This window comes from Watersipora subatra, chromosome 9, assembly GCF_963576615.1.
Source record: "Watersipora subatra chromosome 9, tzWatSuba1.1, whole genome shotgun sequence".
In the NCBI taxonomy this organism is placed as follows: Eukaryota; Metazoa; Bryozoa; class Gymnolaemata; order Cheilostomatida; family Watersiporidae; genus Watersipora; species Watersipora subatra.
Window position 1 is genome coordinate 17175152 of NC_088716.1, and position 18646 is coordinate 17193797.

Sequence of the window (18646 nt, forward strand, 5' to 3'; positions counted from 1 at the left end):
CAATTTAGAATAACTCGACTGGAAGGGTTATCTCCCCAGCAAATCTCTTTGGTAGAGGAGATGCCGTTCCACTTGATTTCTCTCTTTTTCTGAAGAAATTATGCAGCGTAAAATGCTTATCCATTTCTATGCTTTTCCAGAGCTTTGCTAATTGCAATGCGCATTCTTCGGTTTAGTCGAGAACAGAATTTATGTTCAAGCTCCGTGATGAACAAATCTCAAAATCTTCGGTGGAAAACCTAGGGCTAAAATAATTAGCACGCACATTGGGTATATTTTATATGGACACGCATCTGATCACTATGGTGTTCTAGTTCAGCGGTAGAACATCAGAATATAACACTCGTCAATGCAAAAATTGTAGTGAGTTCAAATCTATCAGAATGCGGAATATGAAGATTTTTAGACCTATGGCCGGAATGCCCGACTGACATACAGGCGTACGAGCGTACGGAAAAATGGACGTGCGGACGTACTTTAGGAAATACATATATACAGTATATATATATACATATATTTAACATATACCTTTAATAGATATATATATATATAAGCTCAAAACCTTAAGAGCTCAAGATGTTAGCTGTTCCCTATATATATATATATATATATATATATATATATATATATATATATATATATATATATATATATATATATATATATATAAAACTATGTGTACTAAAAAAACTACAAGTTTAATTAAAACATTTTATTACTTAAAGTTTCGTGCGGTAGGCTTGCACTCTTCAGATAAAATCAGACATTTTATCTGAAGAGTGCAAGCCTACCGCACGAAACTTTAAGTAATAAAATGTTTTAATTAAACTTGTAGTTTTTTTAGTACACATAGTTTTATATCAGCTCTGTTTTACTCTAAACATTGAGCACTCTTTTTACTAATGTGTATCAATATAACTTTTAAATATATATATATATATGTATATATATTTATATATATGTATATATATATATATATATAAAGTTGAAGCTTACAGCCTGAAGAATGCACCAGCAGGAAACTGACAGTAGCTGAAAGATAAGTAAACTATTTGACTTTCCAATTTATATATATATATATATACATATACATATATATATATATATATATATATGTATATATATATGTATATATATATATATATATATTTATAGTCAAATTAGATTGAATAGGAGGCCACTTTGGAAAATATATCCACGATATAGGGCTTTCGGATAATAGGAGGCTTCTGATAGGAGGCTTCGCTAGAAACATGCTTAAACAACTCTACTCGTCATGCTGATCGCATACGTATCTATTTTGCATTTTGCATAAATTTTGCCGGAGAGTTCAACATTTTGGAAAATTTTGCAGGTTAGGAGGCTCTGTAGTTTGAAATGGAGGACCTCCCATTAGCGTAAAATTTGAAAATTTTTATACGAAATTCTGAGTTGTCTTCTCTTTTGCATAAGAAGTTATCTTCTCATTAAATTCAGGGCCTCCTATTATGTTTTTATATCTTGAATTAGATAGTCCTAGTTCCAAGCTCTACTTCTTCTTTTAAAATAAATTTAGCTAACTATGATATTTAGTTTGGTTCTTTTTACTTGTAATGAACCTTTATTGCATCATTTAATTTTCTATCAATTGGTTAGAAAGGCAAACTAATCCCTGAAACCCCATTTCAGGGATTTGCCAACAGAACCTAAGAAAACCGATTTGCAGGCACATCTGTGTGTGCTTTGATCTAAAGTTTATCATACGTATTATTCATAAAATTTAAAACTTATGCTTTCCCTTAATAGCTTGTTAGTGGGCATGCATGGCAAAAACAAGCACTTTGTTCATTTAAAAAAAGTTGTAATAAGTTGCAATAAACGCTAGGATGGTATTGACATCAAGTGATTGGTATTGAAACCATCCTATTTGTCAAATAGAAAACTTCTAAAACGTATATTAATTAAAACAGTGCATATATTCATGCTGCCAAATATGCCTGGTAGAGTCAGAGACACCCAATTTTTAAAACATAAATGTCAAACATGGGAGATTTGCATACCTGTGGCCACATTTATTACTTATACAATTTGATTTAGTCAATTCATTGCTACTGATGCAAAACTGGGAAATATAGCATATGTGGGGCCCTTTGGATTATAAAAGGTTTCAGATAAGAGCTTTCGACGAAACTATGCAGTAACATTGAACACACTGTGCAGATTGCATGCATGTATATCTAATTCGGATTTATCAACATTGGTCAGCATATTTCTTTAAAAAAAGCCAAACTTATTGAAAAGGAAAAAAAATTGACTCTTTAAGCAACCCCGTCAAGGAGTTGAGTTTACAGAAAAGGAAAGCTCAATATAAGTACGTCAAACAATTTGCTCAAGTGAGTGCAACGGTGACAAATAAAATATTCTTACAACACAATGAGTTTGTATAAATCTAAAAGTCTTTAGTGCAAATGGAGCAACCTATCAAAAGCAGGCCAAACAGCTGTTACATTACCAAAAGATTAAAAATCAAAGCATTCACAAGAATACCATAAAACATTTATCAACAAAAGTGGACTATTTTATTTCTGTCAAATAAAGCTGTAGAGCTTCAAAACACTGAACTCTATAATTGTCTTGCAAATTGTGTGACCATCTCCTGGCACCTCGAGTATAATGTGTGAAGTTGTGGTAGCTGTAACTAATGGCTCTGCACAACGTTTAAATATGATTTTAGCTAGAGATCTTAGAAGCGATTCGCAAGAGAACTTTGCTGATTGTAGACACGCCCAGCTACAGAAAGAACTTTAAGGTTGGATGTCATTCCAGTCACTGGATGCCTTTTTGGAAATTGAACATCAACTTGTTGTTTGAAGGTTAGGCAATCCAGACCACTTTGCCTCCACTGGTAAATATGCTGCTCTACCTGCAAAGAAACCAGTTATTAACCTGTTAGTATAGTTAAAAATTAGGAGAATGTTGAACACTACTCATTTTACAGACTTTCCCAAGATATCAAACCAGCTTTAAAACAATACTGACTAAAAAGTGTGCTCCATCATGTTGTTTTAGAACGCTTAGGAGATTGGCCAGAAACTTGAAGAGTAGGCTTTTGCAGCTAGCTATATTGGTGGCTGTACTAAATGTAGGTCACACAGAAGATGCTTTCCTACTGAAACTCTGCATAATTATGTTTGCCCTAAAGATATTGCAGTTCTCACTATGTTGATGTTATGCCTAAAAAAAAATTAACCTAGTAAGCCTTAAAAAATTCTTGTTTCGATGTTGTTAACACAAGTTAACTCAATAAAAGTAAAAAACAACAAACATTATCATTAATGCTTTCTTTTAAGCTAAAGCTTTTTTGTCAAACTATTAGGTAAGAATGGTATCTTTTAAATATAAAATGTAATGAATAGTTGGGTTAAGAAAAGCTTTATTTTACAAACTAATAATTACAGCGTTACCATTCCTCTTATTTTTAAGCAAAATGCACCAAAATCTACAAAATTTTACACATTCAGCCTGTACTGTGTTAAGAACCGTGTCTGTCCATATAAAGCCATCGTTGGATAATGGAAAAATATTGCATCCCACTGGATTTGAACTTGCAACATTTACCTTGCTAGACTGACACTACAAAAACTATGCTAATTAACCTTGTAATAATTTGCAATATTTGAATGCATAATTATTGCAACTGATAATCTTTTACAGCACTCTACACTGCCAGGGTATTTGTTGGTACAAGCCAAGTTGATTCAAAATCTTGAGCTGAGTAAAATTCCTAACTGTCTACACGGTCAATTTTTTCCATGCACAGTTTGACTATGAATAGAATAAAAGTCCCTTTTCATTCAGTTGGCTTTTAACACTGTAAGGTTGGTGTGTATGAATATGTCTTTCACTGCAATGCATACATGTACAAATTAAGCATAGGGTTACTGCCAGGTTACTCTGCAAAGCAGAGTTGTCCTCTCGTGCACTCCAAACAAATCCTAAATATTTAGGATTATACATTAATCATTAATTATATAGACATTATTGAAATTCTTTAAATAGTTTAGAAGTTTCTATTAAAACAGATTTTCAGCTTTTGTTTACACCATTTAGTCTCTGCTTATATGATAAAGCTACTCTTTGCCATTAGCATGTCTGTGCAAATGCGCTCGTTTATAACAGTTCATCTTCGTAGACTATTTGAGATGACCAAAATAAATTCTAGCTCAGCAAAAAATTTAACTCTGATGCTCATATCAACTGATTTGACAATTAAAAAACATTCAGTTTTGAAGGTAGTAAACATGAATTTGGAGATCAAACAGAAGGTGAGGTGAATAAAAGCCACAAGAGACAGGCTGCTACTTGTTGCGGCTAGCTAACAAAGTAAAATCAGTGTCTGTATGACTTATCATTTATCCATCGTCGGGAAGAGCTTGGGAGCAAGATAGATTTTGATGAGACTAGATATCATGATATTCAGCTTAGTATACAGACGGTCCCCAACCTACGAACGAGTTACGTTCCGAACAATTGTTTGTACAGTGAATTTGTTCGTAAGTTGCTTCAGTGCTATATTTTGTATTATAACTTATGCTTAAAGATTAGAGAAAGCATAATATTATTATGCTTTATTAGTTATCCTGAGGTGTTGACTATTGTTCTAAAAAAAAGATCAAGGAGATTGACCCACTAGAAGCCGAGATATAGCCAGCCAAACACAGGTCTACCTAATAAAGAATCAAAGGAAAACCCTTCGAAAATCCCGAAAACTGTGACGTATAAAATCGACTTAATGTTCAAGTGCCGGAGTTGTGCACCCTTACCGCCCTTACGTATAATGATTGTTTTGGCTACCAGATGTGAAAAGCTACTCGCGATAGTAAATAATTTACAGACTAGCTCTGGTTTCTCAGGAAAATCAAGCAAACATTATGTGGTAAAGGCATTTGCCCACAACCCCTCGACGTGATTTGTCAAAACAGAAAAGCATATTTTGACTATTGTGCTTCAAATTTTAACTCGATCTCCACGGATATGCTCCGAAGATCCTTTGTTCAAAGAACGGCGCGTGTATAATCTATATGCGACATCCGCGATTGCAAGTCGTTTAGAATAAGAAATGAGAATGTGAATTTTTTTTCATTCAACATTTTTCTATTGTGTATCTACCGCAGCATTTAGTTGATTTTCATGATTATCGTCACTATTAACAGACTGTAAGTTCACTACAGCCATAATCTTATAAAGAATAACTTGACCGTGCTGCTCTTGCTGTAAAAAAAGAAAACGATAACTTTTGATTTGATTTTTTTATTGATCTATTATCTTATCTATGATTATTTTTTATGATTAGTATTATAATCATAATGCATATTATACAAAATAATAATATAACTGCGTATAGAATAAATGATGTAACTAATATAATTTGTAGAAATTGATAGCAGAATGTTGCGAAATAATAGATGCGTGTAATTATTTTATTCTAAAACTAATCTACACGTCAGAGGGACTGGTTCGGAATTCTCAGAGCAATGATTGTTAGGCCCAATTTGATTGTTTTATACTTTCACGGATTAGACCAATTAAAACGCCGTGATTGTTATAGGAGAGCGCATTAGTTGGCTTAATTGACCAATGGCACACGAGTCGATTTCATACGTCATATATTGATGACTACCAAAAAACTTATGTTTTTTGGTAGACCTGTGTTTGGCTGGCTATATCTCAGCTTCTGGTTGGTCAATCTCCTTGATTCTTTTTTTAGAACATCAGTCAACACCTCAAGATAAATAATAAATTATAAAAATAATATGCTTTATCTATTCTTTAAGGCCTACACGTATATAAGTATATTGAAGGTTTATATTAGTATGTTTAAGGCTTGTATAGGTAACCTGTAAATTTGTTTGTACTGAAAAAACTTTTTAATAAAATGGAGAGAATACTGTGGTGGACGCCGGGCCATGACACAGCATTTCTTATTGATCGTATGCGTTGTCCTTTTTTATTATATTGTTGTTTTAATCGTTATGCTAGAACTTATCTTTGTTGTCCTTTTTTATTTGTCGTCCTTTTATTATACCGTTGTTTCACTCGTTATGCTATTGTTATATCTGATATCATGTTATAACACTATCATTTATCGTCACTTTTATTGTTGTCATACCAACTCGCTAGCGGTCCTATTTATTCACCTTGTTAGCCGGTGTTCTCACCGTTTGCCGTTAGGACGGAACAGTTGATATTACTGAATATAACGGAGCGCTCTCATTTATTTGAACAGAGCAGATATATGTACGCTCCTCGAATAGTGAAATTTCCTTCGCTAATAAAAAAGCTGAATGAAACTACACACACTCTCTTCTTTTTATTTATCAGTCTAGATCGTGCCAAGTAAAGGTCGGCAAACTCCTTTACAATACATACAGGAAAAATAAAAAAGTTCTTTGCGCACTGGAGATACGTTCACGCACTTATGCCCTGCAACGAACTGGGCAGAGGAAGGTGGATGCTGGGCGATGCTTCTATGTAGCGCCTCTTTCTGCCGCTAATAAGTCGGTAATACCGTCAATATAATCGATGAATATACGCGCAGACCTGTTCGTATGTACCGTTGTTTGTAACTCGAATGTTCGTAAGTAGGAAACCGTCTGTATTAACACTCCAAAGCTTTCACTGATAGATCCCCTTCAAATATTTCTGATTTATTGCGAGGCGAATCATTTTACATATTTTTGACAAAAATGACAATCTCTAATGACAAACTAGTTTAACAATGTATTGGTATCTATAATAGCGAACCCTATGCATCTTATCATTGCTCAAGTTTGGCAAGAATGTAAGCGATATTTTTAAGGACAACTATGAAAATTTTGTTAATAATTTTGGGAACTTTCCCCAACTTGAAACTTTACCCTATATGGCATTACTTATGTTGGTCAAACAAAAGCTTTACATAAATTATTTACATTGAGAGGAATTTGCGTTATAATAGGTATATATGTACATTATAGCAAAATTTGCTGTACAGCTATTCCAACCAGATAAAAATCTGACCTATGCCCATACTACAAAAAATTCATAATTTGAGTTAAAATACTTGGATTTAAGTTAGAATATGACCTAAAAGTCAATGAAAGGAACTTAAGTTTACTTTTCACATAGGAAACAAATACATTATGCTTATGAAACAATGCAAGTGTTTTGGCCTTAAAGTTTGGCTTATTTATGTATATACTTAAAAACATTACTTTTTATTTTGTGGGTTTTCACTGTCCACAAAAGACCCTGGTCCCCGTTAATCCCGAAAATTGAATGGTGACTGCAAAAAACAGCTATGACAGGCCGAACAGGATTTGGAACAAAAGGTACATTTCTCACAAACAGAGATTGTAAATGGTACAAAAATGCAAGTTAAGCAATACGAGTGTCATTCAGAGTTAAAAAAAGCTATAGCTTGTTGCATACTATTAGATACATCGTCCAAATACATATTATTGAAATTTTCGGACTAGCACAAAATTTTTCATCTCAATATTTGTAAAATACATCTAAAAAAATATTGTTTTCCACCAAGGTTCATTCTATGTCACTCAATATTTTGGTGTTTTGACACCCTAATTTACCTTCACTAAGTTCCTTTGTCCGCTCTCCTCTGACCAGAAACCTCCCCAAATATGTAAGCTTTTGTAACCTTGAATCGCCAATTCTTTAGATAACTTGTCTAGCACCAGAGTGGGTGCAGAACATGTTATAGCAACACCCTGCAATTAGTAATAACAAAATAGAAATATCACATTTTTTGAATGAATGATTTTCCGATTTAAATTAAACTCTTTTCATAGCTAATCAATTGAAAGCTCATTGCTTGCTGCAAAAAAAGGAAAAAACTGAGCAAGCAGAAGTGCATCTGATTTTTTAGCTTATGACTCTCAATCCCAGCTTTGATATTTGTCACCATTGTGATTTGTAGGCAATAGAAGAACGCGAGTTAAGCAATGTAAAAACTTATTCATATTCTATTAAAAAAAAGGACTTCAATTATTGAAGTGGTATTTCAAAAGCAATTACTCATTCGTAAAATTGATAGTCAGTAGTCTGACCCTGATCTGGACTTGGCTTTTAGATATTATTGCAAAGTAAAGTTTAGAGCTGGTCACCATAGGTTTTAACTGTGAGTTTCAGTTCCTATCCCAGACACTATGCTTACATATAGTCTGTACAAGTGCTATCGTCAGTGGACAGGCAACCAGAATGCAAGAACATGACAACTATAAACATGCAAGGGTGAATAGGAGCTGTATACACAATTAAAATAAAGCAGTTATTTCACAAGGCATAGTCCAATTTGTAAAACGGAATAACTAGTAAATGACATTCAACTAAATTGTTGTTGATGACAGCTCTGCACAAGCTTCAGCTAAACATTCACAGATAATAATTACATAAGAAAATACACAAACTAAAAAGCAATAATACTTAGTCAATACTAAGAATGATTATGAAGTTTAAGAATATTAATCAAAATTACGTACAGTGGCACTCGCATACCTTTGTTGCTTGAAAGGTATGTTTCCTAAAGAAAATCTTGTCATTTTTCTAAAAGATTACTAATGCTTAAAGGTTGACTTGAAACAAAATTCACGCTACAGTTATTTGGTATCAAAAGATTCACCATGTCTTACTCTGTTGTGTTGCATGTGCAATATATGTAGAAATGTAATAACATGCTCTTAAAAGCTCAAAAGCGAAAAGTTAATCGCCGCCATCACGAAATTGCCGAAGATTAGAATCCCGTTCCAAACATGGGTCAAATGGAACGTAGCTCAACAAGATGGCTTCTGTTTACACTTTCATGCAACCTCATTCATTCAAATATTTTCACAATTACACTTCACGCATTCAATGAAACGATGTCTATTGTCCTCAAGCATCTGTTTCCTCATCACTGTATTGATGTCACTTTGAGCGCTGATATCTCAAAACCTACCGTAAAAAATGGTTTAATTTTTAACCTTAGCTCGAAGGAATGCATATCATCATCTGATAAGCATGACAAGCCTGTTGGTCACCTGTGATAGTCAAAAAAATGCTGCGGAAATTATGCGCGCTGTTTGGCAGGAAGCATGGGTCACATGATCAGATTGCGACTAGACGATTAGATCAACCCAAAACGAAATTTTAAACTAGCGAGCATCTATATTTGGTAAGAGCTCTTTGGCGAAACCCAAAGTTTATGTCATAAATTAGTGCTACAAGAAGTTTTATATTGAGCCTTTTACGGAACTTACAATTCATGTGAGAAGATCCTGTGTCAAAACAATAACCAAATCATTTTACTATGTCAGAGAAATGAATTGATTCCAATCTACGGCGGTTTCGGGATCGCGGAGATTAACTGTTTCTTTTTTAGCTTTTAAGAGCTTGTAATCACAGTTCTCCATATTTTGCACCCACAACACAGCAGAGTAAGCCATGGTGAATCTTTTGATACCAAATAACCGTAATGAAATTTTGTTGCAAGTCAACCTTCAACAAGCAAAATGATAACAAACTCCAGTACCATGCATTGACAACTTGGGCAGCTAAGTCGTACATGCAAATCAGATGAGTATTTTACGGTATTTTGGAAAGGCCAATAATTAACCAATATTTGAGTTTTCATCAAATTAAAGTACATTTAATGGGCCATTTTAGCAGCGCAAAGAAAGCACATTTCTGATGACCATTTGCACCAATTTAGGGCAGGTAGTAGGAGTGAAACAAATTGGTTCAACTTATTTTAGTCAAAAATGGATACAAGTATTAGCCAAATGAAAGTTTGTTACGGAAAGTTCTATCATAAGAACATAATTTGAAATAAATTCTATGATAAACCTCTTGCAGTTGCTTCATTTTGTCCTGCAAACACATTAAAATCTGTAATAGAAAACAAGACACCTATACAAAATCAAAACTGGTAGTTAATTTCTGTTAGTGATGACATATTTTTTATTGTAGTTCTACAATAGCACTATAAGTTCCAAACAGTGCATTAACTATTAATATGTGTCATGATCACAGAATTCATGGTAAGTCGGGATTACAAGATTTAGCAAACAAAATTTTGATTCTAGCCTAATTACAGCAGATTATATGGTCAAAAAACTGAAGCACGTTTACCATTAGTGCAAAAACATAGTTCCAAGAAAACTGGTATTAAAGTTTGAGAAACGAAAACCAATGTAAAGTTTTGTTTACATTTCAAAACAACATAGCAACCAATATCAAGATATTGTGATATTTATCTAGATTTCTGTACTTGGATCCAAAAAGCTATGCTGAATTTAAAAATCTAAACAGATTTTAGCTGGTTGTCAAAGAAATAGCTGTATATTTATAAGAAAGTGTATTACTTATTTTTGCAGATATTAAAAACAGTTTGATTGTATCGCGATATTGGGCACACCCAAATCATCAACCAAATCTTTAGAAAATTAACCACAGTAACATATTGCACACCATCGGTCATTATATACTTCGACCTTGCAAACTCGAATAATTATTCTCATAACTAAATCTGATTATAATTTCATAAAAATTGAATAATTATTCTTATTATTAAATATTGTAGTAATCTTGTAAGAATCGTTAGGAAAATATCACCACAACTCCCTTTACTTTCACTGCTTTTGACATCAGTTAGAATACCAAAGTACTCATTACAAGCATCCAAAATGTCAAAGTTACCTTTAAAATCGGCTAAAAAGAAACAATTATTTTTAGCGGACACCATTTTTCAGTACTTTTTGTTTAGCATAGCAACGGTTTTAAGTTTTTTTTCGATGGTAAAATACTTTTATTGGCTAAACTGACTTCAGATTAAGAAAGATCACACTTTGATTGGTCCAGACCTTCAGGTTACAAAATTTGTTACCAATATTATAAGTTCAGTTGGTGCAACTTCAAAGTCGAATAACTCAACTTCGTGATTTGCGACTTAACCATGGTTTCTGTGACCGCAACCCATATGATCTACCTGCTGATAACTTCAACTCCTTTACTACCAAATGGATCTCTCTACCGCGACATAAGTGTTTCGTGAAACTTAATTTCTAAAAGAGTGTATAAATGGTTATAACTTTACACCCCAATTGTTTATTAACAATATTTTTATAGCAAGTTTGTCAGCATAAGTTTTTATGTTAGTTCATGCCCCCAAAAATATTAAAAACGAGTTGTCGAGTGAGAGGGACCACTTTACGTCCATTTTGAAATTACTGTGAGGTAAGCACAAAACTCTAGTCGGATGATTTATGAATATTATTAGTTTACATGTTAATTAATCTGATGAACATAATTACTCTCATTAGTACTATTGCTCAATAAAGTTGCTCAGTCTATAGATCTAAAGTTAGTAACCATTTATGGCTGTATTGCTTCTGAAATTACTGGTCATCAGTAAGAAGATTTCATAAAACAAGTTTTTGCAAAGCAAAACTATGCTCAGGTTGTAAACGCATTCTTATTTGCTCAACATATGCAAATAATAGCTTTTTTCAATCAGGTATAGATGTAATAAGATAATTTACTAATTAATCAGTATTCGGAAACAATTTGTACAAAAGCTTGCTAAAGCCGCATCATGCAGCACTTGGCCATACAGAAACACATTGCCAAACGAGCTGTACTATTGGTAGTTTAAGAGTTCACACTGAAACAGCTTCAACATAAAAATAAGACATAAGAAATCAGTGCAAAAACTGCTTCGTATTACATTTACTTCATGCCTTGTTGTAATTGAGCATCATACTGCGTGCACAATTAGGAAAAATGGCTGCAAGATCAAAATTTACCAAGTCTTTAATTTGTTAATGAAGCCGTGATAAAAAACAATTTAGACAATTTATGCAGAACTTAAATGCAACTGCATTTCATCAGCATTTTTATAAGCAGGATTAGTGTAAAAAAAACCGAGTAAGAGCCATACTACAAGTTCATGAAGTTTTGAACAAATTGTTACTTTACCCTTCAATATGTTGTAAAATGCTAAGAACAAGGTTAAAAAATTATGGACGCTGTTGGAAGAGAGAACGTTTCAAATGCCTCTAGATTTCATAAAAAACAGCTAAAAATGATGGCCAGGGTTCTTGAGGACACTTTTATTTGTATGAAAGATTGGTAGATAGAACATTATTACACAAACAGACAATTCCAGAATTAAAGCGCAAACATTGTGGCCATAAAGGGTAAATAAAAATTGTTTCAAAGTAAAAGCTAAAAGGCTATTGTGCCTGGTAGTGGTAGCAGCATTACCATATCATTTTTCTATTGAATAACGTAATACACTTTTTATTAGAATAGAACAGACTTTGGTACATTAATTTGTCCTACATGTGATGGCTCTTATTAAAGACCTAATTTTCACCAATGAAGTGTGCCCTCAGATTAAGATGGCCCTATTTATGAACCACACCGCCTATCAGAGTTTTTTAACATACACATTAATCAGCAGAAGGTTTTACGCCTAATGTTACCGACAAAAAATCTAAAAAGTGTGTTGCAGTATGAGCTTGGTCAGGTTCTCATCCTCTTTTGCTGATACAATAAGTAGCAATCAGTAGTCCATTTTCCAAAGGTTTATTTATTGCCCATTTCTAAAACCTTGGTAGCTGTAAAGGTCTAACACAGCTGTTTATTGCAATAATAAACTGTAAAAACAAAAATAATGATTCTCAAAAAACTTTCGTCGCTGTTGGCTGTTAACGTATTTTCTATTAGTTAGATGCAGGATGGCGATTGGTTTTTTTCTATTAGGTACACATATGACCGGCTAACTAATTGCCTACTCACTAATAAGAAATGTTTTGTACAAATATTTTTTAGCGCGTTGCTCTTGGTTATAAGCGTACATTGTGCTGAGCTGCACTGCGCAGCCTGTTGTACGCACTCAGTTAATGGACTAGACCAAAATCTGACTGTGTTTTAGACTTTTTCCATTCGGAAAACCCAGGCTACACTCATTCAGAAATACATTCAATCTTTAAAAAATGGTTAATATTTTGATACTTTGATATTGTATTTGTACAATTTAAATATCAATTGTACATGCCACTACATACATGGTTATTTTGCTTCATAACTATTGTTTTACTGTTTTTGCGGATTGTCAGTGCTATAGTATTTTAGTGTAGCCAACTACCCAATGTAATGACGGCAGTCTCCAGAGCTCACTTTAGTCATCAAAGCCCAATTTAATTATCAGAAGATTAGGACTACAAAAAGTAGAGGACTCATCAACTTACCCTTCAGTTTTTCAAAACACTTGTAGGCCAATATGATTAGTTCTGTGAGAACATGATTAAAGAACAATAGTTCTGCGTGGTGAGCTCATCTTCGTTCTCCAGATTAAACAACTTCTACAAAAGAACAAAGATTTTAACATTGTATGAAAAAATAAGTTGATGAGGACTTTATGCACAGAGTCTCTGACCACCTTCAATTTGGTATTGGAAAAAATGTTGAAAGTGAGCTACCGTTTAACCTATATTTGAATGCACCTTGATTTGATTGGCACCGCTATTTGGGACCACATCAGGAGATTGCTTTGAAAATCGAGCGCCATCTTTTTAATGAACGCCAACTCTATTTGAGGAGGTAAGTTACCTTATCAGTATATGTATAGGTTTAGGTATATTCGTCTTTTGTGAAAATATAGCAAGGAGCTTTTAAGGTCCAAACACACTAGGCGATTTTATTGCAAGCGTCATGAGGGCGAAGATATCGCTGGTGCGTGCATAAACACACTTGAGCGATTTACTAGCAAATGATATAAAGAGCACGCTCACAAACTGCCAATAAAAATCTGTATCATTAGTTTTTTCGGAGTTGTTGATAAATTTAGGCCAGTCAAAATGTCATCATCTAGGCTACAACATAAACAACCTCCACATTTGTTATTAAACCTATCTCCCTTTCAAAGAGTGTACACTGCCTACACTACAAGAAGACAAAAGAAAAACGATTCTTGTATTTTTAGCTGTATTGTTTTTTACAATTTTTTATACATATTTTATTTTGTAGTGGTTTTTCATATTTAATATATTAAATATTTACCATTCTCAAGATGGTCAACCGGCGCAACGATTGACTCCGGATGTTGGTTTTCAACTCGGTTTTTTTTAATTATGTTATGATGGACAGAACCGGGAGTGCTATTATTAAATTCATGAATAATTGAGTGTTCGTTCTGAAGATGTTTTGTAACAAAATAGAAAATTGGAGCTGATGTACGTTGTTGAACATCGGTAAGAAATAATTACCCGCCGTAAAATTACATTCTGGTAAGAACTAACCAATCGAAATGCATCTCGTTAGCAATAAAGTTGTGTAGAGAAATTCTAGCTTTATCGCTCTGCATGAACACGCTGAGTGAATTTTAACGCAGATTAGCTCTAACGCAATATCGCTCTAATTATCGCCTAATTTGTTTTCACCTTAAGAGAATGCTTCAGCGATAACACTTGTTCTATTGAGTCAAATATGCTACAAAGCAAAAAATTACTCTGAATTTGTTGTCGGGGTTTTATAAAAACACCATTATCAGCTTTTCAAATGTCTTAACTGCCAGTACATCAGCAGTCATAATTAAACATTGTCCCAAAAACAAGCGGCCTCAAACTGCCTAAAATATCGTACTAATCAAACATTCCATGTTAAGTGGAAAGAAAATGGGATAAACTACAGCATTGAAATTAAAGCACTCTCACACTCACTTCATGAACAGTTCTGTCAAAATCTTTACTGATAACTCAGCTTGCACTTTTATTCCATAAGTGCCAGAGTCACATCTAGGAGCAATAGGTCGGCTTTGCGCTAGAGGACAAGCAAGGCTAAAAGTGATAAAAATTAGATAATACACAATAAACTTTCAAGTTCAATTAGTGATGAGGGAGCAAAAGTATCCTACATAGGAGCTATTGCACACTTTAAACATGATATTTGTACCTCACAAACTCACATGGTCTTTTAGAGTAAAGTATATGCTCCTATAACGTATACCTCCTATAGCATAAATTCTAGAAAAAGTCGGGCAATTTTGTGAAGTTTTTGCTTCGTACCGCGTAAAAAAACTCCATATAACTTAAAGTGTATCATCGGGCAAGTTCTAAAGTTTGATTTGAGTGTTAGTCTGTCTTGCCACACCTGCGAGAAAAGAAAGCGACATACAGCGGTGTCAGAAAGTATTTGTCCACCTCAAACCTCACTGCCCATTTTAGGTAAATTTGTTGTAGTAGTCATGTAGAGGGATTGAACCCTGACAAACCATGCATCATTTAAAAGTAAATTAACATTAGATCTTGTTGACACCATCAGTAATAAAATTACGGTTAATCAGGGATCAATAATCATTTATAGGCCAATCAATGTGAATCAGTGCTTATTAACTCATTTTCAAACGCAATATGACATTATTAATTTTCAAGTGGAATATTATCACAACAATAGAGATCCTGTTGGACAGCATGTGCAGCAAAGGTTTACAGTTTTGCTTGTTAAAAGAGGAACAGCTAGAGACCCCAGAATTCATACCAGCGTCAACATCAACCATGGATAAGAAATGTGTCAACGACCTCATCATTCGCCTGCATACGATGGGCAATCTGAGCAATAGAAAAATAGCGAAGAAGCTTAGAGTATTTCAATCTAAAGAAAATTAAGTGGTAAAGAAATGAATGCAGCATCAAACCACCAAAGATCTACCACGATCAAGGCGTTTGAAAAAACCAGCTGTCCAACATGATTGCTGGTTTCAGATTATGAACACTCAAGCACTCGTGAGGCTTGTTCACAGCATGCCTAAGGCTGCAGAATGGTTATAGTCTGCAAAGGCTACCAGATAAATTATTAAAATGCTAAACAACCCCAATGGCTTTTTCCTGGGTCCATAACAGTACAAGACTGTTATTTTCAATTTAGAAAATAATTAAAGAAGAGATAATAACGAAATTTGCCATGACATATTTTCTGGTATGCAGTGTGAATTAGTAGGCAGCGGTTGATACAATAGAAGATATTTGGCAATTTTAAAATCTAGTTATTTCTATTTTTCAGCTCATTAGGATTGTTTTGATACAGGGTTTTATGTATGCGGCGCAAAATATTTCCAAATTATGATGAATTTATTGCAGTGCTACACTTACTTAAACAGGCAGACAAAGATTTTTTCCCAACACTGTACATAAAGCATTATACATATAATACACACAATTTCCATGACATTCTGACTCTTGTGATAATTTGTCTGAAGTGACAACGGAACAGAGAATAGGTACATATAGCAGTGCAATTGTTGATAAATACTTTAAGGCTATTGGTCGGTGCATCTGAATGTCACGAGTTAGAGTTGCAATCTTGAGCTCTTAAGAACGAATAGATGACGAAAATGTACTATCGCTTTTTTATAGTGAAACTATTTTTTCTTAGTCAATTGTTGTAAGTCGCTGTCGCCGTCAAAACTATGCGCTCTTCATCAAATTATTGTCAAATTACCACAATCATGGTCTATTAAACCAATGAGGTTGATCATGAAAAGTTGTCGATGAAAACCAATAATACAGTTAAGGCACCGCCAATACATTCCAAAGAATTTAGGTCGGATTCTCACATGAGCGAGTTTGGAAAGGTCCTGAAATGGTTTAGACAATTTACATGTATGTTAAAATTCTTATAATGAAAAATCCTTATCATGTAAACGTTCCTAGAACTGATCATCTCATTTTAGCAGCGCCTACTGTACAGTCATGTCTGATATGAGAGCAAAATGCATTCTGGGACAAAAGCTCGCAAGTTAATTTTCTTAAAGTCCTATCTCAAAAATGTTTTTTATATAAATTAACTAAAGATAAATTATTGTGTTGCCATCCTCTAAAAAACTACCAATAAGAGATATTACAATGAAAAAATACATGATTTTATCTATTCATGTTCTATACCCATGCCCCCAAGGCTACAAATACCTATGTAAAGGTTATGGTCTGCATTAAAATGTAGCAGTATTATGTACAACACAATTTTGAGTAGTGGCAGTATGCAGAAGTCCATACAGTAGCATACCGTATGGAGTTCTTACCTTTCAGAGAATCATAGCACTAATGATTGTGAGAGAGAGACCTGATGCAACACGCTTGGTGCGCTACACTTTTGTGGCATCGCATAAACAAACTTAAAGTATAAATTTAATATAACTGAATTCAGCTTAATAAAGCATTCTTGAAAAATACGTTCTGATCTTATATTAGAGCTAATTCTATTTTTTCGTCATTTTAATTTTTAAATCATCTCTTCCTGGCTGGAAACTTCTCGATTTGCTTATACTCTCATTTTCAGCCAACCTTTTTAAAACAAATCTGAAGCAGACCTGACGGGAAAACCAAGTGATGTAGTTTCCGTAACTGGCCTTTCGCATCTTTGGGCATTTAGTGATACATCAAAAACCACCTTGCAAGCTCGCATCTCTAATTTTCTAGAATTTCAAGGCGAAAGTGGGTAGTGAGATAGTGAATGGTACAGAATTTGTGTAAACATAAATTGCTTGAATTCTTAAATCTATTTATTGGTTATTGTTATATATATATATATATATATATATATATATAATATATAACATATATATATATATATATGATATATATATATATATATATCAATATATTTATTTTGAAGGTTTGGGGTAGACTGACGCAATCTTCTGAAGAATCAATTGATTTCCTATAGCCGGTTTGTGTATTGACTCGTGTTCGCTTCAAATTCTGTATCATTTACGATTTTGCTACCCATGAAAGTTTATTATAAGTTATGACTAATGTGTTGAGAGTATATGGAAGGTCATTAAGTACAAAGCCCATCAAGTCAAGTAGTCAATGACGACTTACCAGCTGTTCAAAATTAGGTTGGGTACGTGTCTAATGACAGGGAAGAAGCGTTCAACTGACATTTATGATCTACTCATCGCCAAAATCTTCCGGAAGACAATGCAAGGAAGAGAACCTTGATGACCACCCAGGCCTATATAGATGAAAGAACCGTGAGTCACCACCAGTGTGTATGTCAATGAATTTGATATAGAAATACATAAAGTGCTGGTCAAATGAAAAGCAATACACGAGATGTTATGGATGAATAGCTATGCAAATGGCTTTGTACTAACCCTTGGTATGAAATATTACCCAAGCCTGTGTCATTAGACAGCAACCACATTTGCTAGTTAAAGCTCTAATTTTCAAATAAATTAGACAATGCTATGTAAATACATGTAAGATAATATCATAGTTGTTAAATATAAATACAAACTTGTAAAAATCCATGATACGAAACCGAGTTTTAACCCAATGATCCTTGCTCGATCTAATCAATGCGTGTCAGTAAACCTAGACAATATGTCCAGCAATCCGAAGTTATTAATTTTTTACCAAATATAGCTAAATGTGCTAACAATGCAATGATATTTGGTGAAACAGCAGTACAAAAAGTCGGACAACCTACAGCAGATGTCATCAAACAGAAAAAAACAGTATATCACCATTATTCGGGCTAAAACTGTAAAAGTTCGCACGATTTTAAACACTCATTAAACATTTACAGATAATATTCATCCATAGCACACTCATCATCCTTTCATGACTCA

The 18646-nt window shown here is 33.8% G+C and overlaps 2 long non-coding RNA genes across 2 annotated transcripts in view; both read right to left on the reverse strand.

The window, feature by feature from the left end:
* Window positions 1-18646, reverse strand: part of LOC137403807 (uncharacterized) — a 214628-nt gene that overhangs the window by 188924 nt on the left and 7058 nt on the right. The gene's annotated exons all lie outside the window — the stretch shown is intronic.
* Window positions 2719-18026, reverse strand: LOC137403805 (uncharacterized). Its single transcript, XR_010979617.1, has 5 exons — window positions 17895-18026; window positions 14736-14852; window positions 13266-13379; window positions 7608-7745; window positions 2719-2902 (listed from the first exon to the last, which is right to left on the reverse strand). It is a non-coding gene; the product is annotated as an uncharacterized lncRNA (long non-coding RNA).